Here is a 25,393-nt window from a genome sequence, read left to right on the forward strand (position 1 = left end):
TTATCTTATAGGTGTATTTTGTATATGTTGGGGAAAAAAAAAAAAACTCAGCTGAGGATAATAAGAAAGGGCAGCTCTTCTACTGACCACCTGGAAGGAAATAATTTTCCACTTATTTGGGATTAGAAGACCAGCTCATTCTTTGAGTCTTCTGAAACAAAATTAGGTAAGAAATGTTTTTCTTCGTATTTTGAATAATTTGTTCTCTGCCTGCTCTGTCTCCTTGAAGGCTTCTATAATTCTATTCCTTTGGCCTCCAAGAGAAATACAGTTAGCATTTTCCTTGAGAAAGTTACTGTGCCAGCCAGCTGTCAGCCTTATGATGTACCTGATCTCCCATGTCAAGGGAAGCACAATTCAATTTTAAACTGAGTCTTCTGCACAATAGTGCAGCAGGACTGCCAGCCTCTCTTTTTATGTACCTTTCTTTGAAATGCTGCCTTCTACCCAAACAGTATGGTTTTATTTTTAAATCCTTTGTGTGAGATAAAACCACCACTAACTGACTTTACTTGTCTTTAGTTAAAAATCAGTGAATTGAATGAAATAATCTGTAAGCATTTCTGCTCCTTTCTCATTTCTAGGAAATAAAGTACCCCTGCTTGTTTAACTTATGACTTGTCTAAACATGTTGAAAGCATTGACTCTAAGACATAACATTCAGACTCTGAAAGGGAACTGTGACAAGTTCAGTCAAAAGGGAAAAGAGGAATAATTTATAAAAGGTGCTGCAGATAATGATGCCAGCCAGTTACTTTAAAATGCATCCATCTCACCTTTTAATGAATTAGATTTGTCAACAGCAAATGTTTTATGCACCACTTCTAGTAAAAGTGGCATGCTAGGAATTCAGTGCTTTGAGGTTGGCTTCTTCAAAGCTTTAGGAATATCTTCAATTCAAAGATATTTTTTAAATAATAGATATTAAAAAGTATATTTAAATAATATTAAGGTTGTGACACAAACACCAAATGACAAAATTCAGGAGTTTCAAAGCAGACACTGACATGCCATCACTATATTCACATAGAAACTGTTTTTTAAATGAGGAGTGCAACAGACTCATTTGGGGATGGTGTGTCAATTTAACTTTAAATTCTCTTGTTGTTTTGGTTGGTGTCACAACCTTAATGTCAGCTTTTCAAATAGGTTTCTACATTTCCTTTGGTTTGGGGTCATTAAGAAATGCATATGATAAATCTAAGAGGCAGAAATAGGTCACAATGAAGTGGAATTCCTTGCTTCTCTGCTGTTGAAAGACAGGTAGTACCTGCCTCGTAAGTGGAAAAGTTAGCTCAGGCATTTTAGTAAACTTCTGTTTTTCTTTTTTTTTTTTTTTTTTCAGGAATTTGATTCAGACTAGTATAGACTGAAGTAACAAGACATGAGATGTTGATATAATTCTGTTGTTCACAGTCTATTCTTCCCATCCCTCTCATCCTAACCATTGGATCTTGTTGTTTATCACCTCTCTAGATGTTGAAAATCACAATTCCCACGCTTGATATTTTTTTCACTAAAAGTACAAGTTAAGCGTGATGGTTATTTCATTTGAATAATCTTTATTCAGTGTACTTGAGTATATGTAGCCTGCCTTAAAACTTCATGTGGCAGTCCTTTTATAAAACACTTCTATGCAGATTTTCTAGGGGTGGGCCAAAATCTTGGGTTTTTTTTAAATAAACTTGTTATAGAAAGTAAAATCTGAAGTAAAATATGATATGTTGTGCGTTAAAAAATTTTCTAGTACCCCACCGCTCATTAAAGGAGCAACTAGGAGCATTCTGCAGGGAAAGAGCAAAAGGAGAAGAAGGGAAACAGTAATTTATTCACCCACATTCCTCTCTTTTCCTGGATTCTTAACTGTCATGATCTCACAGCTCAGGTCTGCAATGTCTGTGCTGAATCTAGTTGGTTTTTTTTTTGTTTTTTTTTTAAGATTTTATTTATTTGACAGAGAGCATGCGTGCGTGCCAGTGAGGATGAGTGGGGAGGAGGGGAGAGGGAGACGCAGGCTCCCCGCTGAGCAGGGAGCCCAATGCGGGGCTCGATTCCAGGACCCTGGGATCATGACTTGTGTCTAAGGCAGACGCTTAACAGCTGAGCCACCCAGGCGCCCCTATGCTGAATCTGGTTTTAATTTAGAAAAATAAACATATTAGAATCTGTCCCATAGTTATCTTTTTCATCACCTCTGTGAGAGATACAAAAGATTAAAAGAGAAGCAAATTACCTATTGATCTTTTCTTGCTGACGCAAAGATACTGACCAACCTAAAATACCACGTTAAGTCTCATCTCCTCCTTGATTGAACCACCAGGTTTTACCTTTCCTGGTTTTTATCAGTGACTGAGCAAGCATTAATCTTTCTTTTCTAGTGTATTCCACTTCATTCCCTGGTATCTCTATTTTTCAAGCAGTGTTGAATTTTAGAAATTTTTAATAGTTTTCATTTGGGATGATGCTATGAAATTTTATCTTCACTTCTAGTCCTAACTTTAGTTTTCCTACCCACTGGACCCTCCCATATCACATCATTATTAAATCATCACAGTTCCAACAAGTAATATTCTTTTGAAGCCCATCTTCAACAATGAGAGAGAATTATGCTGCATTGTGTAGTGGTTTGAAAATGTGTACGTTTGTGAAGGTTTGGGCTAAATCCTTTAAACTCATTTAAACTATACTGGTGCCGGCTCCTGGGTGGCTCAGTCATTAAGCGTCTGCCTTCGGCTCAGCTCATGATCCCAGGGTCCTGGGATCGAGCCCCACATCGGGCTCCCTGCTCGGCGGGGAGCCTGCTTCTCTCTCTCCCACTCCCCCTGCTTGTGTTCCCTCTCTCGCTGTGTCTCTCTCTGTCGAAAAAATAAATAAAATCTTAAAAAAGAAAAAAAAAAACTATACTGGTGTCCTTGTCTGAACAACTTTTTTTTTCCCCAGAATAACAAATGCCCCCCTCTTTTTTTTTTTTTTTTTATTTGAGAGAGAGAGAGAGCACATGAGAGGGGGGAGGGTTAGAGGGAGAAGCAGACTCCCCGCTGAGCAGGGAGCCCGATGCGGGACTCGATCCCGGGACTCCAGGATCATGACCTGAGCCGAAGGCAGTCGCTCAACCAACTGAGCCACCCAGGCGCCCGCCCCCCTCTTTTTTTTTAAGATTTTATTTTTAAGTAATCTCTATACCCTACATGGGGCTCAAACTCACAACCCTGAGATCAAGAGTTGCATGCTCCCACCAATTGAGCCAGCCAGCTACCCCGAACAAATTTTTAAAAACATGATTATTATTCATACTAATATTAGTTCTGATTTTGATTTGATAAAAATGAAAAGTTTTAACCAAAAATGGCTGTTTCTAAATTCAGAGGAAGCTATTCAAATAAATGAATTAGAACTCACTGTATACTTGAGATATAAAAAAGTTTTCTGGCAGAGAAACAAAATATTCTTTTTAAATATTATAAGCCAAGCCAGCTTCATGTAAATTCATTTAGAGCAGTTCCAGATTTATGTATTTAATAAAGCTGGGTAGTGGATCTAACATATATTTAATGTCAATCGATGTACAGTGATGTTCTAGTGACTGCCTGGGAAAGAATGATGAAATTTTATTTAGTGTTTCTGCTATATCAGTCAGTTCTATAAATGACTTTCTAATGGGTTACAATATATGCTTTTAATAGTTTTCTGTAATATTAAGTGTTAATATTTATTGAGTGCTTTCTATATGCCAGCAGCTATTCTACATATTATCTATGGATTATCTCATGTAATCCTCATAACAACACTTTAATGATCTCGCTATTTTACAGATGTGGTAGAGGCTCACAAGAAGGTTGCAAAACTAGTTAGTAATGGAGCTGGAAGTCACACACCAGCAATGTGACTCCAAAGTTTGTATACCAAACCCTCACTACTCAAAATGTGGTCCCTGGGCCACAGGGACCCATTACCTGGGAACTTGTTAGAATTGCAAAATCTCAGGCTCCACCCCAGACCTACTGAAAATCTACATTTTTAACAAGATTCCTAGATTATTGGTTCATTACATTTGAGAGCATAGTTCTAAACCACTATGCTCTCCTGCCCTTATATACAGAATAAATTTTTTAAAAACAGATTTCTATTTTTTTCTACAGTGTAATACTAAATTCTCATCTTTATGCTATTTTAGGGATTCCTATCATATATAAAGTGTATTATAATGAGATCTGATAAGTAAATATGAGCAGGGATCCCATGTAGACCCAAGTTATCTTAAAATCAATTGTGTAAAGAGTAGGAGGAGGGGCGCCTGGGTGGCTCAGTTGTTTAAGCATCCAACTCTTGATTTTGGCTCAGGTCATGATCCCACAGTTGTGAGATCGAGCCCCATGTTCGGCTCCAGCTCCAGCAGGGCATGGAGCCTGCTTAAGATTCTCTTTCTCTTTCTCTTTCTCTCTCTCTCTTGAAAGAGAGAGAGAGGGAGGAAGGAAGGAAGGAAGAAAAGAAAAGAAAAGAACAGGGTAGGAAACATTCCAGAGTGTAAACAATAGGAAGTCTTTCTCTCCACAAAGCAGCTAACTTCTTCAAGGCCTGAGACTTTCTTACAATCACTATGTAGCACACTGAGTACAAACTCTAGAGACTGGCTGCCTATTTCAGCTTCTATTTCTAGTTTTGTGGGACCTCAGGAAAGTTAAACAGCTCTCTGTACCTCAGCTTCATCACTGGGGAAATTAGGTCTACATGGTACTTACTTCACAGGATTACTGTCAAGATGAAATGAGTAAGCCATGCAGAGGATCTAGAACAGAGCCTGATATGAGGCAAGTGAATAAATGTTAGCTTCTATAGTTTATTGTTGTTAGCTATCATTTCCATCTTAGAATAGAATAGATTCATATCTCATACTTCTTGGTTATCAATTGGTAATAAATTGATAAAAAGTTTTGTTAGCAGAACTCACCACATAAAGGGATATCTTTGCTATTAAGAGTCCAAGCTATAAACTTCAGTATTTGTATTTTTCAGAAAAATGTCTCACTGAGGCGCTTCCCTGCCTGTGAGTTCTGCTAAATGCCACTTGATTGTGGTACTTAACCAGTTAATTCCAGTGAAATCAATTCAAAATCAAAATGAAATGTGTTAATATATCGAATATTTAAATATATGTGCTTTTAAATTGAATAAAGATAATGAGGATTATAAGCCCATTTGGCTATCCACTTGCATAAGTAATACAGAAAAATTAAGTGGATAGGGGTGCCTGGGTGGCTCAGTCGTTAAGCGTCTGCCTTCGGCTCAGGTCATGATCCCAGAGTCCTGGGATCGAGTCCCGCATCGGGCTCCCTGCTCAGCGGGGAGCCTGCTTCTCCCTCTCCCACTCCCCCTGCTTGTGTTCCTGCTCTCTCTGTCTCTCTCTCTGTCAAATAAATAAATAAAATCTTTAAAAAAAAAAAAAAAGAAAAGAAAAATTAAGTGGATAAAGAATGTTTGTTTAAAGACTGAATGCTCCAGTAGCTTATTTGTTTCCTTCTGGGTGAACGTAATTCTGAAATTAATCATTACAGTCTTTAGGGGAAGTACTCACTTAACAACTTTTCAAGAATATATCTAGGGGCGCCTGGGTGGCTCAGTCGTTTAAGCGTCTGCCTTCGGCTCAGGTCATGATCCCAGGGTCCTGGGATCGAGCCCCGCATCGGGCTCCCTGCTCAGCGGGAAGCCTGCTTCTCCCTCTCCCACTCCCCCTGCTTGTGTTCCCTCTCTCGCTGAGTCTCTCTCTGTCAAATAAATAAATAAAATATTAAAAAAAAAAAAAAAGAATATATCTAATGTGTGAAGTGAGATTGCATGTTCCTGGAAAGTAAGTACCATTTTGAAAGCTGATTTGTGAAAGGCATGGAGATAAAAAGAGTTGGTGAAAAGAATGCCCTGGAAAACTTTTAAACTGCCAAAACAAGACCCACACTTAGAGAGTTCTCTTCACTAGGCCTGGGATGAGGCCCAGGTATTTGAATTTTTAACAGTAGGTGGGGTAATTCTGCTTCAATTAGTCTTCAACTAGACTTTGAGAAACACTGCAGTAAAGGCAAAGACATGAATTTGATGCTGTTTGTTTTCCATTTTCTTTATCTTCTTTGGTCTTTCTACCTGCCCTCTGTTAGTGATCCCATTCCAGTCCTTAATTTTTTTTTTTACCCTTTCTCAAGAACCATCTCTTCCAGATTTATTAGTCATGTCTTTGCAGATGGTTCTACATAATGATCATAGGGTTCTCTTTAATCTAAAAATCTCTAAGCCAAAATGCAGGTACTTAAATCAATTTAGAGGCTGTGGGTGCTAAAAAATAAATAAGAAAGAAGAGAGGAAAAGGAATAGAATAGGAAATATCAAAGCAAACATTAAGGGTAAGCAATGTTTCATTAAACTTTTAAGATGGGTGTGTGCACACATATGCATGAGATTAGAATGCACTTTTTAACCTGTGGATCATAGTCCAAAAATTTTGAAAGATACTATCTGAATCCCAGTCTTTGGAATTTCAGTGTGACATTACGAGCAATATGTTTTTTCATGCATTCCCCTCATATATTGCCTCCATCTCTATTCTGGACATTTCCATTTGTATAATACACTCAAAATCATCTGTGTGAAATTGCATTTGCCATGCCTTCTTATCACCATTTACCTCCTATATTTAAAAAAAAAAATCTATTCATAACTGTCATCCAGATTAAAGTTTCAGAATTTCCTTTGTAATAGCTCTTTCTATACAAACTGTCATGTAGCCTCATCTCACTACCGTGTTCTGCCCTTAGGCCCTAACCAGCAAAAAACTTTATGGGGACCATACTACTAACCCACTCCTCAGCTAGCTTCTTAAAGGCCAGCATGGACATGCACTGGATGATATCTAGGCGCGCGCGCGTGTGTGTGTGTGTGTGTGTGTGTGTGTCTCTGTGTGTCTGTGTGTATGTGTGTGCGTGCACGCACGTGCGTGTGTAGCAAAAGCAAGGTTTATTGAGCCATAGCAAAATGGTAGTACAAAGCTCCTGAGGAGGGTGGGGACCCAAGAGGGTTGCCCTACTGGATGATATCTATAACAACTTTCGGCAAGACTGTTGGAGCCTCTGACAATAAGCATGCCCTGTTCTGTATGATGCCCATCTTTTTTTCTTAGCCACAAGATGAGTTGTGTTTAAAATCCAAGCTTGTTTATGCCTGGGACATGTAATACCTGCCTGGTTTTCTCTCAGCTATAATTGCCTGCTTCATTCAATAATCCCAAGCTGTGTATACTCTGGAAAGTCATTTCAAATGCCACCTTTCCTTTTCTTGTGGCTCATCCTCTTCTTATTCATCATCACCTTCATGTGGATTAATTCACTGTCCTGATTGATCTTCCTACCTCTTATCTCAAACCTTCTTAACACTCTGTTTGAAAAACATTTATACAACATTAGTTAGGTATTGCCTTAGTAAAACAAACACAAAAACAAAAAACTCTGACTCACTGTTTTGTATAGGATAAGATCCAAATATTTTCTTTCTAGAGGAAAAAAGGCCTCAGCATACCTGTCTGGCCATAGCATACCTCTTCAGTTTTTGTTTGTTTGTTTTAAGTAAGCTCTAGGCCCAACATTATGCTCAAATTCACAACCTTGAGATCAATAGTTGCATGAATGTTGCATGAATAGTTGCATGCTGTACTGACTGAGCCAACCAAGTGCCCCATACTTCTTTAGTTTTATCTTCCACTATTTTCATCCATTAGTTTTCTGCTCTGGCTCCCCCAAACAGTTCCATTTATGTTCTAGGGATATTCTCATCATTTTAATTACCAGAGCCCGCTGTTGGTGGTGGTTCAGGAACCTGAAGCAGGTAGCTGTGGCTGGGGTTTAAGAGTGGGATCCCAGTACATACAAAGAAATCTCAAGATGGGGACCTAATTATATACTGGTAATAAGCGAGTTAGTAAGAGCCCAGGTTGTGGAAGAGGATAGAAATAAGCAGGAGCCAAACTCATTATTCACTTCTCAAGTTACTGTCTGAGGCTTCCGATGTCCTCTCTTCACTAGTTGTTGGATCGTTTCCAGAATAGGAGAGGGCTTGAACCTACGTATAGTGAGAGATTAAATGTCTTCAACTGTGGGGCCTGTGAGGCTATGGATTTTGGAAGATCACTTGGCTCCCACCTTTAGGAATACCTTCACTTCCTTTTTTGGATGGCTTGACTTCTCTATCTCCATCTGCCTCGAAGGAACTTCCCAGTGCAGGATTCTAGGTCATTCGTTACTTGTACCACTCAGTTGACACTAAATTAGTCGATGTCTTATAATATTTTTTGTATTTTTTAAATTTGTTTTTGCTTTTTGTGTAAAAATTAAGACATGCTCATTATAATAAGTTCAAATAAATAAAGGAAGTTATTAAGAGTGAACATTTCCTTTTTCCCTGTCCCATTTTAGTTCCACTGCCCACAGATTAGCACTAATAGTTTGTTGAGTTTCCTTCCTGATAATTTGGGATGGTTTGTTTGTTTCAAAAGTATTTTACTGTATTATGGTATATAGATCTACAACTTATTTTTTTTTTTAATGAAATAAGACAGCTCTCTGGAAATCTTTTCGTCATGCCATACAGAACTAGATTATCATTTTTATGCATACATAAGATCCATTTTATCTATGTTATATTTTTATTTAAAATATCACATATTCTGATAAATAACCAGTTTGCCCAAGATAGTCTCATTTTCTGCCTTTTGTCGTATTTCATCTGGCTTAGCATTTGTCTCAGATTTTTCATTTTTTGGATTTTTATTTTTTTAAAGATATTTATTTATTTATTTGAATGAAAGAGAGAGAGAGCGTGAGCTAGCATCAGTGGGGGGAAGAAAGAGGGAAAAGCAAACTCCCCTCTAAGGAGGGAGCTGGATGCAGGGCTCAATCCCAGGATCCTGGGATCATGACCTGAGTCGAAGGCAGACGCTTAACCAACTGAGCCACCCAGGCGCCCCTCAGATTTTTATTTTTGAATGAAGTATTGCTTAATAGTTGCATATCATTAAACCAAGCTTAGGTTAGATTTTGTACTTCTGCATTCTGACATCATGTCATATGTGAGATGCCAGTGTAGTAAACAGAATTCTCACTTTAACATATGGTTCAATTGGCCATTGCCCATTTCCTTTTTCCAGATCCTTTCCGGAAGTAATAATAGCTAACACATCTTCTTCAAGGGCAGCATGAAGGTATTTGTTTATAAAGTGAATGCACTCTGGCATGAGCACTTAGGTACAGCTAACTTTTTCAGGTCTTGGGTGATGCTGGTGGCACAACTATTTGATGCTGCTACCTCTGCTCATCACTAATGTGTCAGCCACTTGTGCTGTGCCCATGCCCTTGCCCTTGGCCTGCACATCGTTTCCCAGCCTGTGTTCAGTCTTGCCATAGAATGAATGCAGTCCTAAACTCTATTACTACTAAGTCTTTATCATGTATTACACATTTACAACTACTTGTTTATTGTTGGGTAACACACATACACACACACACACAGCACTGAATATCCTTTGACCTGCTGAAATGAATTAATGTGTAACTCACACAATGGGGGCTATAATGACATCACTGATCACATGAAAATAAGAAGACATCTATCTGTTGAAGAATCATCAACATCTCTTGCACAGTCATATTTTAAGATTGTGCCTGAAAAAGCTACATAAAATACTTAGGTGCAGAAGGTACATTTGTGTACCACTCTGTGAAACTTTACTTTTCACTTAGATCAGGTGGCTGTTCTAAATTAATTTCTCTCATTTGCAGTTATGAGTTTTCTTGTTCATATATGAAAGGTGAATCAATAGCTCTTAATGTATTGGCTCCATTAATAGAACTTTATCAACAGTTAAATAATGCCAGTTTTATATCAGTATCCTTGGATACTTCAAATAAAAAAATGAATTAATTCCAATAATGGTTCAAGTTTCATGCCTAATTCACGGAATCAAAGTAAAGCATTTATAAGTTGATTCTGTAAAAGATGAAATACTTAGCATTATTGTGAATACTATTATAAATTGAATTCCAAACTGCAACATGATAAAGTTTTTTAGTCTTGGTGATATTAAAAACATGTTGTGATGGAGCATAACATCATAAAAATTTTTAAATAGAACCTATGAAGAGAATTATACTTGAAATATGTTGTGATGACATGGTAATTCGTAATTACACCCCAAAAATCTTCAAAATCTACCAATCTAAATAGGAGATGTTCTTGTCAAAAAGTACAAATATTTATACATACATAAGATAACCAGCCTTAACTTTTTATGATTAGACTGCTTTTGAAGAAAACAAATAACTTAAGCATGGCAGTATGTACTTTTTCTTTTTGGATTTTAGAAATGTTTGAAACATTGAAGAATTACTGTTTTTTATAAATTGACTTTAAGTGCCTATTAGGGTATTAAATACTTTTTTTTTTTTAAGATTTTATTTATTTATTTGAGAGAAAGAGCATGAGACAGTGAGCACAGGCAGAGGAAAAGGGCAGAGGGAGAGGAAGAAGCAGACTCCCCACTGAGCAGAAAGCCCAACATGGGGCTAGATCCCAGGACCCTGGGAACATGACCTGAGCCAAAGGCAGACACTTAACCAACTGAGCCATCCATGTGTCCACTATGAAATACTCTTGTAAAATTATCCTCTAATTTTTTTGTTGTACTTTCTTCAAAATCGGTTAGAAATCTTTAATGAAAGTGTTCAACAAATGGTGGAGGAAAAAAAAATCATTTTATGTGAAGCATTTAGGGAACTGAATTATTGAAAACAAAGCTCACATATAGGAAGACCTTGAAATGTATCCCCATGAAATTTAAGGGGAAACTGAACAAATTAAATGATGAGAACTCAAATGGTGTACAAGATTTAGTTGTAGAATTCCATAATTGTGTTTTGAAAGATGTAGACTTATGAGAAAAATCTTTTCATGGAGCTTATATTTTTAAAAATTGTATAAATTGATATTCTAGTTCAGAGTAAAGTTGAACTGGGAAGTCCCATAATTCTGCAGCATCTAAATTTAGCAAAACATTAAAAAATAATCATAAATATTGATGAGGTTTTTTTTAATTTCAGAAATTTAATTTATGGGTATTTGAGTTTTTTTTTTTTAATTATTGGTCCAAAAAAGGCACTCTGCACGGAGACAATAAACCAAAAACTACTACTTTTAAGAATGTATTTTATTATTAAAAATTAAAATTGAAGATATTCTTCATTTAGCAAAATTTGCTGTGAACTTAATAAATTCACCAGATAACTTAACACCTGAGGAAGACGATATAGGTGTTAGCAATTTAAAATTTACTCACCCTTAGGGTGCTTGGGTGGCTCGGTTAAGTGGCCAACTCTTGGTTTTGGCTAGGTCATGATCTCAGGGTCCTGAGATTGAGCCCGTGTGGGGTTCTGCACTCTGTGGGGAGGCTGCTTGAGGATTCTCTCTGTCCCTCTGTCCCTCCCCCGTACTTGCTCGCTCGTGCTCTCTCTCTCAAATAAATAAAGCTTTTAAAAAAAAGGACAATGTTACCATAAAAAAATAAAGTAAGATTTACTAACGTTAAAATGCAATTTGGAAAAATATAAAAATAGTACAATCATAAAAAAATGCTTTCCTCAGAAAAATATCTGTGACAGATACAACTAAGAAATTCTTTGAAATATAATGAAAATGAGGGGCGCCTGGGTGGCTCAGTCAGTTAAGCATCCGATTCTTGATTTCCAGTCAGGTTATGATCTCAGGCTAATGGGATCAAGCCCCCAGTTGGGCTCCTTGCTCAGTTGGGAGTCTGCTTGAGATTGTCTCTCTCTCTACCCTCCTCTGCCCCTCCCCCCAATGTGTGCTCTTTCTCTTTAAAATAAATAAATCTTTAAAAAAGTATATGAAAATGAATCATGTATATTTTTGATATTGAAATAATATAGGCTTTTTACTGTAATGAGCACAGATATAAGAATTTTTTGAAAGAATGTTATTTTTGAAAATTGTTTTTGAATATTATGTAGGTCCACATATAAAATAAAACTGTTTAATTGGTTAATAAAATTTGAAAAATGGTTTAATTTTAGTTATTTTCACTACCTTTTTTTTTATTATGTTATGTTAATCACCATACATTACAACATTAGTTTTTGATGTAGTGTTCCATGATTCATTGTTTGCATATAACACCCAGTGCTCCATTCAGTATGTGCCCTCTTTAATACCCATCACCAGGCTAACCCATCCCTCACCCCCCTCCCCTCTAGAACCCTCAGTTTGTTTTTCAGAGTCCTTTTTTATTCTAAAAAACATCCTGGTTTGGGTGATCCCCTCCTTGCCAAATTTCCCTCTACAAATTAACTCCTTCTTCTGATTTTTCTTTCTCTTAAGAATATGACTTTTCTCCCAGTCCTGTGGATTTAAAATCTTGCTATTAACACTGATTCCTGTCTCTGTTTTAAAAAGATCATTCTGATGGTAGGATAGAAAATGAAGTAGAAGGAGATGATGGACTTTGAATCTACACAGGAGCAGTAGGAAATGGATGGATATGAGAGATAACAGAAAAAACTGATCATTTGGCTATGAGATTAGTGAGAGAATGTTAGAATGTGGAAGGTGACTCCCACTCAGTGACATGGATATCTGAATTGATAGTGGTGCTCTTAACTGTCATAGGGACCTCAAGAAAGGAAGGAAGTTTCAGAGGGGAGATGATAAGATTGTCTGGGGACATGTTGAGTTTGAGGTGCCTGTGGAACATCCATGAGAGTTATCCAGTATGGAGTTGGATAGTTAGAACAGGTGCTCCAACACACATGTTGTAGCAGAAGACATGGATGTGGATTAATCTGTCCAGTCCAATGACCAAGAGGAAGAAAAGGGAAGGAGCTGGTAAGGGCAACAGCTGTGGTGTCCAGGATAGAGTTGGGGGAGAAACAGTGCTCTAATAGTCAATGGATTGGCCTTTGGAGAAGGGAGAGCCCAGAATTAGTGTCAAGTGTAACAGGTTGGAGGGAAGACTTGCCATTTGTGTCTTTGTGAGGTTCTAATAGCTGTAGAAGGAATTTAGGCCTTGCTGAGACAGGAAATGTTCCCAGAAATAGTTTACCATTTGAAACTTTTAGACTTAAATTTAATAAACTTCGAGATATAATAGTCTTTAATATAGTTGTACACTGTAGCTTTTATTCTAATACTTTTCTACAAACTTAGTGTCATCATTTCTTTTTGCTACGATTTTTTTTGAAGTTTTACTTTGTACAAGGGCACATTGATTAGTTTAGAGTGGACTTTTTAATATCTTATCAAGAACATCAGTTTTATTAAATAATTTGATACATAGACCTGTTCTAGAAATTTGACTATTCATTGAGTCAGCCCAAAACAATTTAAAAATCTCATTTTATTCTTAGAACCTGTTTCTCAATGGTATATATGGATAAAATTTTAACTTTCTTACATTTCATTTTTACTTACTAGCTTTTTCTTTTTAAAATTATATCAAGAACATATTCTGGGGGTGCCTGTCTAGCTCAGTCAGTGGAGCACATGATCCTTGATCTCAGGGTCGTGAGTTCAAGCCTCACATTGGGTTAATAAATGGAGCCTACTATTAAAAAAAAAAATGTATTCTGTATTCTGTATGTTTAGACTTTATTTAGTGATTAAACCATCTAATTTAAGTAGTTTTCCTCCTGTAATGTATGCCTTCACATTATGTCTTACATGTTCATTTTGATACTTCAGCTTTGGTATATGATTTATCTTTTAGTAGAAAAATGCTGGGTTCTTTCATCACAATTACAGTCATTGGTCTGATAATCCTGTGAGTCAATCTACACAAAACAAGAAGCTCATATCAAACTCCTGGCAGGTTTAGTTAAAATTAAAATGCATGCTCAACTGTAGAGATTGTCAAGTGTGGAAATAATATTTGTCCAGCTGGACAGCTTTCTTTTGTAGTTGCTAAATGAAAGTTGAGATTCTGTCTGCTCTTTGAAAGCTTCTGTGTCATGAAGGTAATTTGGACTGTTTGTGGTTTGACAGGAATTATTAAAATCAGATGAAGTGAAGGGAAGCAAGTGTGAGAAAGCAAAATTGACATTGACACTCTCTATTATTTGCAGCTTGGATCATGATGACTATGTTGATACGATAGGTTCACTGTTGAGATATGTTAAGCAGCAAATAAAGTAAAAAGCAAGTATAGTGATGGATTTTCAGATTTAACATGAAGAAATCCTATATTTATTTTCACCGATTGCCTTTTACATAGATTTTCAGGTCATTTGATATGAATTTGCTTTAACCAACAACAGATTTTCCTTCTATTAAACTATAGAATTAAAAAATATACTGCAAAGGCAATAAAACAGAAGATTATTAGAGAAATAGATCACATGGTTAATAGAATTTTAAAATTAGAAGAGTCCCTAAAGATAATTTTTATCTAATTTCCTTTTTTTGTAAATGGAAACTGGAAAGAGTTTTAAGGTACCACGTTTAAATTTTATTCGATAGCTTAAATCTTAAACCTTGATTTTTCACTAGTATATTTTCTTACCTCTTCACAATTTTTTAAAAAATGGCTTAAGTTCTTTTTTTTTTTTTTTTAAAGATTTTATTTATTTATTTGACAGAGAGAGAGAGTGAGTGCAGGAACACAAGCAGGGGGAATGGGAGAGGGAGAGGGAGAAGCAGGCTTCCCGCCGAGCAGGGAGCCCGATGCGGGGCTCGATCCCAGGATCCTGGGATCATGACCTGAGCCGAAGGCAGACGCTTAACGACTGAGCCACCCAGGCGCCCCAATGGCTTAAGTTCTTAAGAAGCATTTAATGGTTTAAGCCACAATTGTAGATAACTTTTTTGTTTAAAGATCTTAAATTATGTTATACTTATATGTGGCCTATAAATAATACTGTGGACACTGATGAAGTAGATAGCTTCCATAAATATGATTTTCTACTGAAAACATCCTTAATAGAGGGAGTTACGGTAGGACGCTATTTCAAGTTGTTAATCAAGGACAGTTATGGTAAAAAAATATAATTAAATATGAAGAACTATATATACAAAGCAAAGATAAAAAGCCTGGAGTTGTCCTACGCATTGTGGAAAATCTTCAGTGGTATTTAAGCAGGGTAGCGAATGATCTGGTTTGGTTTATAAAAGAAGAAGTTTAATGCTAATATGCAAGTTTGATACAAACTCAGTGTCCTACAGTTCAGTTTAATTCAATTCTGACACTACCTATAGTTAGCACAGACTCCACAGGTTAATGGCTCAGTCCCACAAGACTGCACCCACGTTAGATGAGAGCCTCAAAAGGCATCTCCAGGGGATGTCTACTTGTGCCCAGCTGACTACATATTTGAGGGTTCCCACAACCCCCTAGTCAGGTTCAGTAAGTCATTAGAATGACTCATAGGAAAGTGTTGTAGTTCTGATGACAGCATTTTTAGAAAGGATACAACTCAGGAATGGCCAAATGGAAGAGATTCATAGGACAAAGTAAGGTGGGAGGTAGAGGGAGACAAGGAGGAATAACCAAAATGTATTTCTTATTAAACCACAAGGTGTGAGTCTTGGAGGCCAGATAGGAGGTTTTTCCATTTTTTTTCAGAAAGATATAATGTCAGATTTAAGACACTGGAAGCACACAGAGGAAGAAGTCAAATTTGAGAGCATTTGGTTACCATTTAATGTATTAGGGAAGAGAAAGGGTCAAAGAATTTGGTGATCATTTAAGACAAAGGTCAGCAAACTTTTTCTCTTAAGGGCCGGATAGTAAATATTTTAGAATGTATGGACTACACATGTCCACTGTGGCTTATTCTTTTTGTTTCTTTTTAATTTTACAACTCTTCAGAAATGTAAAGACCATTCATAGTTTGCTGGCCATAGAAAACACAGACTGCGCTGCAGTTGACGGACACCTGATTTAAGTTATTAGAGCAAGGCAAGGAGAGAGATTAGGGAGGTGGTGACCCTGTAATTAGGAAGAGAAGCCAGTTTAAGGAAAAGATTTTGAATTAAATTTTGGACATGTTGAGTTCAAGGGACCTTTGAAACAGCAATGTGGAATTGCCTAGTAAATGTTTGGAATTATGTGTTGAGGTTTTGGAGGAAGAACTAGGTTAGAGATACAGACTTTAAATTTTCATCATAGAGATAATAGATGGATGAGACTAATCATTGAAAAGCATGTAGAATAAGAATTCCAGCCTGAAATGGACTGGAAGAGAAAGGGAGGAAAACTTTCTATATTTCCTTTCCCAAGTCAGGCAAGGGGAGTAGAGATATATGGAAAGACTACAACCTGAAAACTAATAGGAATAGATTTTTTTGAGATTTGAAGAGGACGAAATCCAAATGAATAAAAGTAAAACAGAATTTCTAAAAGTTAAAATACTTTAGAAAAAAACAACAAAATCTAATCTGGTAAAATTATATAAAAAGCAGCAGTAGCTTTGAATGAAGAATGTTTGGGGAAAGTAGTTAAAATGAGAAGCAGATTCTAGAGAGAACTCTGTGAATATCACACAAAACTAGTCTGGTTAATTTAAGCAAAGAAAAAAACAGTGGCTCTTGTTCAGTGGAACAGGGAGAAGATTTATTGTGTGTCTCTGACAAAATCAAACCAAAACAAACCCAAAAACAACTATATGAACTTTTAGTCTCAGAAGGAAGGGAAGTGGGCCTTATAGGGCCTCAGGAAAAAATCCATGCACCTTCTCTTGAATTTAACTGTATTTAACTTGGTTGGTATACCACTAAGTGGTTCCCTATCCCAGCCTTCTTTCCAAGTTTCAGGATTTCTTTGCATCTGATGGTTCAGTTTGGGTGAGATGTCTAATCTTGGATATTTAGTTATGAGAGGAAAGCTGGGTCCTCTAGCATAGAAATTGACATTGTCAAGGATTTAAGAATTTAATTCCCTACATTGTCTATCAGATTAAAAAAGAGAAATTAGAGCTGGACAGCCACCTAAATTGGGAAATCCTACCAGGAGCCTGTGAATAAATGTGTAAGGGACAAGAAAGGTACTAGGAAGCTGTACTACTTAGGAAGATTGGCAAGAGAGGAGACGTCAAGGAAGGAGTAGCTGTCTGTACCAAATAGTGCAAAGATTAAGTATGATAGGAATTGAAAAATATTTTGTCACTTTCAGTGCAAAAATAGAGGCAGAAACCAGATTGCTCTGAATTCAGAAGTGAATGAGAGAGGAGATGAAAGATGAGGAAATATGGACTACTGTTTGCAGATGTTGGGCTATGAATAGAAGGAGGTTCTAGGGAGGGTTTTGTTGGTTTCTAAAAAGCAAGAAACAAACATGTTTATAGTCAGATGAAAGGTATATTAATGATACAGAACTAGTTAGTGATAATATACTATTAATACTATTAACTTAATATTATTAACAGATTTTAGGAGAAATTCTTAAATCCTTGGAACATACTTTAAAACCCACATTCTTTAGAAGCAGCAATTTAGATACAGAGTGCATACTAAGTTTAAATCATTCTTACCTAGTTATTAAAAGAAAATTCCTTAAAAATGTAATCAGCACATCTTACAAGCTATGTTTGTTGTTATTCCTAGTTGATAGGCAATACAATTGCCTTTTTAAAGTACTCCATAACTTAAACTTTCTACTGTACTACTTTCCAAATTAATAAGGTATTTACTGTACCTGAAAATTCATTAGTTAATCCTTAACCCCATGATTTGTGACTATCTTTAGGTCTAATCTAAAAATATATAATAATTTTATGACTTTTAAATCATGTGAAATATAGAGTGCTAAGTTATAAAAGAATATGGAAATTAAAATTTGTTTTCACATTATCTTTGTTTCAGTGTTGTATTAAAGCAAGAGATGGCTAGGATTGCATATTGAAGATTATAGAGTTAATAAAATAAAAATATTTTCTAGAAAGAGAAGTGCATTGAAGAATAAAGAAAGCAGCGTCAGATTTGGTGGGTAAAACATATGACAATTAATTCTGTTTGCTTGTCAAGCTACAATAGTGTATTCTGACTGATCCTGTCAATTTCTACCTCATACATGCACATATTTAAATTACTAATAGAGGAGTTACAAAGGGGATTTTAATAACCATAACATCTTAATACGCTTACTTATTGGATATATATTAATATTCCCACTCATATCATTAAAATAATCAGAATTTCTGCAATTGTTAATAGAAAGCATAGCAGTCTGTGATAGGAATCCTAATACATACATGAGAGTTGAGAAAATAAAGAATAGAATATCAAGTTCTATATTTCCTAATATAGGACTTTAATGCATAAGGTATTTTATTTTATTTTTATTTTTATTTTTATTTTTTTTTAAAGATTTTATTTATTTATTTGACAGAGAGAGACAGCGAGAGCAGGAACACAAGCAGGGGGAGTGGGAGAGGGAGAAGCAGGCTTCCCGCTGAGCAGAGAGCCCGACGCGGGGCTCGATCCCAGGACCCTGGGATCATGACCTGAGCCAAAGGCAGACGCTTAACGACTGAGCCACCCAGGCGCCCCTAATGCATAAGGTATTTTAAATGACTGTCAACAAATTGAGATCCATTTGGGTTGTTTCTCAGTCTTTGGAAAGGCTAAAGCATTGAAATTTCAACTTCAGTAATTGATAAAAAGAAAGAAATTTCTGGTGACTTTGAAATATCACAGGGGGAAGATCTAGCCTTAAAAAAATTTATTTTTGAAAATTGGTTTCATAATGAAGGAAATTTATAATGGTTCTAAGGAAAGCTGTTAAATACATATGGTAGTAAATAAGTCAATATGTATAAGACGTAAAATAATGTTTTTTTTGTTTTTTTTTAAGTACAAGTCTATACAGGGAGGCAGTTTATAGCATTGGGATTAAGGATAGCCACTGAAGCAGTTGGAATCCCAGCTTTGCCACTTCCTATGCAAGTGATCTTGGGCAACTCAAAAACCTCTCTGTGCCTCAGTTTCTACATCTTTAATGTGGAGAATATAATAGTATCTATCCCATAGGATTATGGTAAGAATTAAAAGAGTTCATGCATATAAAGTACTTAGAATAATCCATGGTCCATAAAAATGTTGTATAAAAGTTAGCTGTAATTATTAAAATTACTGTTTAGCCACCATACCTTTAATCCATGTCTGAATAAATGAATACACTGAACTAAATAAAATTTTCAAGATTTAGGGAAAGTAATGATACTGATTTTTAGTAAAGTTATATTTATGATATTGGTAAGACTTTGTGAATGATCCAGGCGAACTACTTTGTGACTAGGTATGGATGGAAAAGTAAAAATGAGCCAGACTGGGAACAAAAAGCTGGTCAAAATTTATTTTCACTCTGCTTTTTTTTTTTTAAACCAGTGACTCAAACCAAACCAGCAATGCAACAAATAATACAAAGAATATAAAGAATACAAAGAATAGGGGCGCCTGGGTGGCTCAGTCGTTAAGTGTCTGCCTTTGGCTCAGGTCATGATCCCAGGATCCTGGGATCGAGCCCCGCATCGGGCTCCCAGCTCCGCAGGAAGCCCGCTTCTCCCTCTCCTACTCCCCCTGCTTGTGTTCCCTCTCTCACTGTGTCTCTCTCTGTCAAATAAATAAAATCTTTAAAAAAAAAAAAAAAAGAATACAAAGAATAATGGGTCAGGGATACATGATGTCTGTGAAGGTATGATTCCCTAATGTCACCCTGTTCCTTGTGGAGGCATAATACCCAAAGTCAGTTGGTTTCATGCATCTTTTGTTGAGTGAAGAGTATGCCAAGTCAGAGGAGCCCAGAAACATGGGCTAGCTGCTGCTTAGAATATTTTAGAAAGCTGGGGTTTGGGGGCAAAACAGTATGGGCATCTACCTATTACCATAAAAGAATATCTTGCTACCTCACATTTCCTCTTTTCGCATGTTATTTCTTACTAAGCTATCGATTCAATTTTCATGTAACAGTCCTGGGGAAGGGAAAAGGAAATAATTAAAAATGGCTCTGAGTGCATGATACAGGAAGAATGATGGTATTAATGAGAGAAATAGTCCATTGGAAAAGTTAATTTGGGGGGAGAGCGTTTCAGAAATATGTCCTCCTCCTACCATTCCTTATAGAATACAGCAAATTTATAGCTAGAAGAAACCTCAGAGCCTAATAAATCCATCCATCTCATTTTGTAAATGAGGAATGTGAGCTCTGTCCCTCTTGAGAGATCAAGTGACTTACTCAAAAGTCACATTAACAGAACTAGGATCAGAACTCAAATCTATTGATTCTTGATTCAATGGTGTTTAGAGTTAAATGTGTTTTAGTATAGTGGAACATTTTGAAACTTGTTTAGTTAAATGTGAAACATAAATTTTTAATCAGAACATTTCTTTGCCATGCTCATTAAAAGTGTTTATTTTAGGCTAAACAGTAGGACTTCAGGTAAACTAGAGCTGGTGGACACATTAAGTCCACAGTTGTGCATAGGTCTGAAAAGGCATGGGACCTTCCTCTCTGGGCTTTTCCACAGAGAAGTCACATGGTCCTAATGTTTCCCTTTAACTCATTTGCAGTGTATATTTTTTCCCAATGGTTGGTCTTTATGTCTTTTTTCACTTTTTAAAAGTATATAGATGATTATGAGAAAGCATGCATTTGGTTGGTTATAAGAAAAATGGCACTCTGGATTTTTATTATTGAAGAAACAGGGAAAAAAAGATAAAACCAGGATTCTAATCATTATATGTGTTTAAATAATGAAAAAGAGACCCTAGGTTAGAAAGGTATCTTTTTTTTTTTTTTTTTTTTTTTTTTTTTATTTAATTTTTTATTGTTATGTTAATCCCCATACATTACATCATTAGTTTTAGATATAGTGTTCCATGATTCATTGTTTGTGCATAACACCCAGTGCTCCATGCAGAACGTGCCCTCCTCAATACCCATCACCAGGCTAACCCATCCTCCCAACCCCCTCCCCTCTAGAACCCCCAGTTTGTTTTTCAGAGTCCATCGTCTCTCATGGTTCTTCTCCCCCTCCGATTTCCCCCCCTTCATTCTTCCCCTCCTGCTACATTCTTCTTCTTCTTTTTTTCTTTCTTAACATATATTGCATTATTTGTTTCAGAGGTACAGATCTGAGATTCAACAGTCCTGCACAATTCACAGTGCTTACCAGAACACATACCCTCCCCAGTGTCCATCACCCAGTCACCCCATCCCTCCCACCCCACCCCCCACTCCAGCAACCCTCAGTTTGTTTCCTGAGATTAAGAATTCCTCATATCAGTGAGGTCATATGATACATGTCAGAAAGGTATCTTTTTAAAATATGTTAAAAGACAAGTGAGATTCCAAAATTACTTTTGTGGGCTTTCTTTTGATCACATGAGGTTTGACTTTTTTTTACTGCTTTATTTTAGTGTTTCTGGCCGTGCTTATAATATGTACATATTTTATTATAGTCACTGTTCTTAAGAATTTATAACTCAACTCTTATAATTTGCCTGTGGCTGAAATTTGATCTATAAATATTTGGCTTAGATACAATTCTTCAAACATTACTCATTTTTAAAAGGCAATAATTAATATTAGATTGGCTGTTAATACTTGTTTGAAATATTAAGCACTGTTTTTTTAATCTTATACCAAAAATGATCAGAAACATTACAGAAGAATGAATATTTAAAAATAGTACTATGGAATGACAGTTTCAAAAACAAAGTTACTCTACTTTAAAAAGTTTCAACTCCCATTTTTGGTTGATCATGGATTAGGATAAGAGACTTCATTATGTCAAATGATGATTACCTCCCTGGTGACAACAGTTTAATAGTTAGTAGTACAGAAACATAAGCAGAATGTGAAGCTCTATCTTGACACAACTTCACAGCCACCTCCTTTTCCCCCTAAATTTTTTAAAGGTTTTTCTGTGTTTCTGAAATACCACTGAGGTATTTGTCAAGTTATGTTAGTCCCTTAATAATTCACTGTTTTGTTGTTAAGGTCATAGTTATTTTTACTTAGAGAATAACAGTGCTCTTTCTATTGGCTCCTTTTCTTACTGTCTTATTTTTTTTACTGTCTCTACTCCTTTAGAGGAAAGACTATCCAATCTCCCTCTTCTTCTCCTTCTCCTTCTCCCTCCCTGTCCTCCTCATGATGCCCAGGCACATTGTCACACTGTGGGCCCATGGAGTGCATGGAAGGAAGTGAGAGGACTAGTGCCTATCCTCATGCCCATTCAGTGTGTGCTTCTTTGTCACCACAGTCCTACAGGGATCACTGCCATTCTCTTCTGTCATTCAAGTTTAAACTTTTACATTCAAACTTGAGCATCACTTACCACAGTCTACTCTGTCCTTTTAATTTATTTCTCATGTTGGTCCTGTGAATCTCTCTTCATTCTGGTTAATTTCCTCATCCTATTCTATTTTGCCCATGAAGTTTTCTCTTATCCTATCACACAGCATCTTAAACTTGCTGCCTCTTTACCTCTTTACTTTTCTATTGTCCTTCATCACCTTGGAACGGTATCTTAAATACAGAAGCATCACAGATGGATGCTAATCATGTGAAAGCTCTGAACCATCATCATTCTGGTACCCTGTTGTTATCAAATGGCATTCCCTTAATGTATTTTTTGTACTTACTGATTAACTTCTCTACTGAGGTTAGATACAGAAAAATCTCACAACTATATATATTGGATATCCTTCAAAATCATGTCCCGAACCCCATCTGAATGCTTAACATGTTTCAGTCCATTATTGTTTTACTCCACTCATTTCAATGAAAGATATAACACATATTTAATACCACAATAACACAGAACCACAGATTTCTTTTAACAGCACTTGCAAGCACAAAAACCACAAAATAATACAAAAAGTTTGGTGAAATGTTCAGTTAGTCAGGAGATATTTAGGAATTATATCAGTTTTGAGTTAGATTTTGAGAGGAATGATAAACACGAATTGGCAAGAGCGTGTTAAGATTGGAAGATGTTTCAAATGAAGACAGATAGAAAATGTAAAATAAAAGATCAAAAGCTCCTTGAGAGCAGGCATAATTTCTTTTTTAAGTATTTTTCCTAATTACGTATGTTTAAAAAAGAAAACCACAGGCCCAAAAAGGTGTCACTCAGACCAAATTCCCAAACTGAAGTTTAATACCCAATCTAATTGCAATTTCAGCTTCCACCAGAAATGTGGCCTTAACTGGTCAATCAGGAAATTTTTCTTTCCATCAGTGCCAGTAAGTCCCGTCACCTGTGTCCTCTCCATCCCCTAAAGAAAGATGAGGTAATCTGCATAATAAGACCCCTTATATTTCCTCTAGAAAACAGCCTTGTCTGGAACAATCCTTTTCTTTTACTAATTACTCTTATGCCCCTACCGTGTTCAATAAAATCCTTCCATTTTGTACAACTCCTGGAGTGCTTCTCTCTTTGCTAGAGGAGGTGCTGCCGATTCATAGTTTAGCAAAGCCAATTAGGTCTTCAAATTTACTTGGTTGAATTTTGCTTTTTAACGTGTAAAAATTAATACTTACTGGCAAAATATAGGAAAGCACTAAGTATAAAGAAGAAAATAAATATCAACTGTAGTCTAAATATCCAGGGATAACCATTTTAACATTTTGGTTAATATTTCTACAAAACTGTATTTTGTATGCAGTAAGTGATTCATTTCTCAGGAGACCAGACACCCTTAAATTTTAGAACCAAATAAATCCAGTTCAAATTCTACTCTTAACGCCAGGTAGCAGCTATGGAACATGTGCATGTTAGTTAATCTCTGGGCCCACCTTACTTCCACTATAAATGAGAATAATAACTATTTTATAGAGTTATTAGGATTAAGGAAGATGATGTATATTGGTTTGTACATAGTAGATACATAACAAGTCATATTGCTATTTTGCTGTATATTTAAGCTGACTTCTATACCTATTTTCTTATGTTTTGAATATATAGAATCTGAACTAATGAGGCTTTATAGTATTGACAAATTAAGACAAGTCTGAACAGAGTATTGATATAAAACTGGTTTTATTAGAGAGGCAAGCTACAAAGTATTTACTAAGTTTGAGCTTTCTTTTTTTATTATTATTATTATGTTAAGTTTGAGCTTTCTACAAAACCCTTAGCCAATCAAATTTTTTCATTACGAAAGTGACATTTTATTTTCTTGCAACAATTGTTGAATGGCTCATCATCTGAACTACCCCAAATGATTCAAAAACATGCAAATACAGAAGCTGAATTCATTATTAGTAATATTGACCATTGGATTTAGTATAAAGGAAATATACTGATAATAGCTGTAACCAGTTGAGCTGCTAGGGAGACAAGAGGATCTCAGACTCGTTGGTTGTATGGAAGTATTGAAGTATTTTGGTGCCCTAAAGATGTATAACTTCTGATGGCTATACAGTGTTCTACCATTTAGCTTATAAGTTTTTGGCTATTTTTTAGCCTGATTTCAAACTAGTATTTATTATGACACATTATAAGTGAATATTTGTTCACAAACGAGAAATTACACCTTTTGCTGCAAAATATTTTGAAAGGATATAAGTGTATGAAAATTTGGGTATTTTAAAATGACATATCTGATTATTCTGTATTTGAAATTGAGTTTATAAATGACATACCTTGTGATGCCATAGACTTTTATATTAAAATGTTTTAGTTGTCTTCAGCTATTTCGTTATAGAAGCGTCTGCAAAACTTTTTAGACAATTTTTCATGTATTTTGTATTTATCCAAACTAAAAGCACATTCCCCAAGCCTTTTTCTTGTTAATATTTATTTCATGTATATTTTTTATAATGTAATGTTTAAATTTCTAATTCATTTATGCCATCAGTCATTACATACTTTATAAGCACTATTTTATGTCCAAAAATAACATACCCCTAAATAAAATGGTTCACATTCTGCCCCATCTCCATCATTTTCAGTCTGTCCCGTTGCCCTGCTTTACTTGTGCTCATAGCACTTCTTACCATGTGATCTTTTATAAAGTATACCTGCTTATGTGTTCTTAAAACAGATAAAAACTCCATGAAGGCAGGGACTTTGACTTGTTGCAGCTATATCCCCGGTTTCAACAGCAGTGCCTTTTAGATATCAAACATTCAAGAGTATATATGGACTGACTGAATGAATGATCTGATAGTGGGAAAATGCGTATCTCTCTATGAAGAGTAGCATATGTAAGTTTTAGTCAGTTATAGGTATGTAGGTTTACAGGGGTGATAGAGGAACTCAAGGAAAATTTTGCCTTCTTCACATATAAATAGGGCTAGCAGATGACACTTGAAATTCAGAGGTTAGGATTTCCAGATCAGTCAGTATTT

The 25,393-nt window shown here is 36.0% G+C and overlaps 1 protein-coding gene across 5 annotated transcripts in view; it reads left to right on the plus strand.

Moving 5' to 3' along the window:
- The window catches only part of KIAA0825 (KIAA0825 ortholog), a 399,405-nt gene that overhangs the window by 23,581 nt on the left and 350,431 nt on the right, over positions 1 to 25,393 (plus strand). For 4 of the 5 annotated variants that reach the window (XM_036094057.2, XM_078067063.1, XM_078067062.1 and 1 more), the window contains one exon: positions 12 to 166. The gene's annotated coding sequence lies outside the window, so the exon portion shown is untranslated. Of the gene's footprint in view, positions 1 to 11; positions 167 to 18,919; positions 19,070 to 25,393 lie in introns of those variants that run through there. The other variant, XM_078067061.1, reaches the window with a different exon arrangement.

This window comes from Halichoerus grypus, chromosome 2 (genome assembly GCF_964656455.1).
Source record: "Halichoerus grypus chromosome 2, mHalGry1.hap1.1, whole genome shotgun sequence".
In the NCBI taxonomy this organism is placed as follows: domain Eukaryota; kingdom Metazoa; phylum Chordata; class Mammalia; order Carnivora; family Phocidae; genus Halichoerus; species Halichoerus grypus.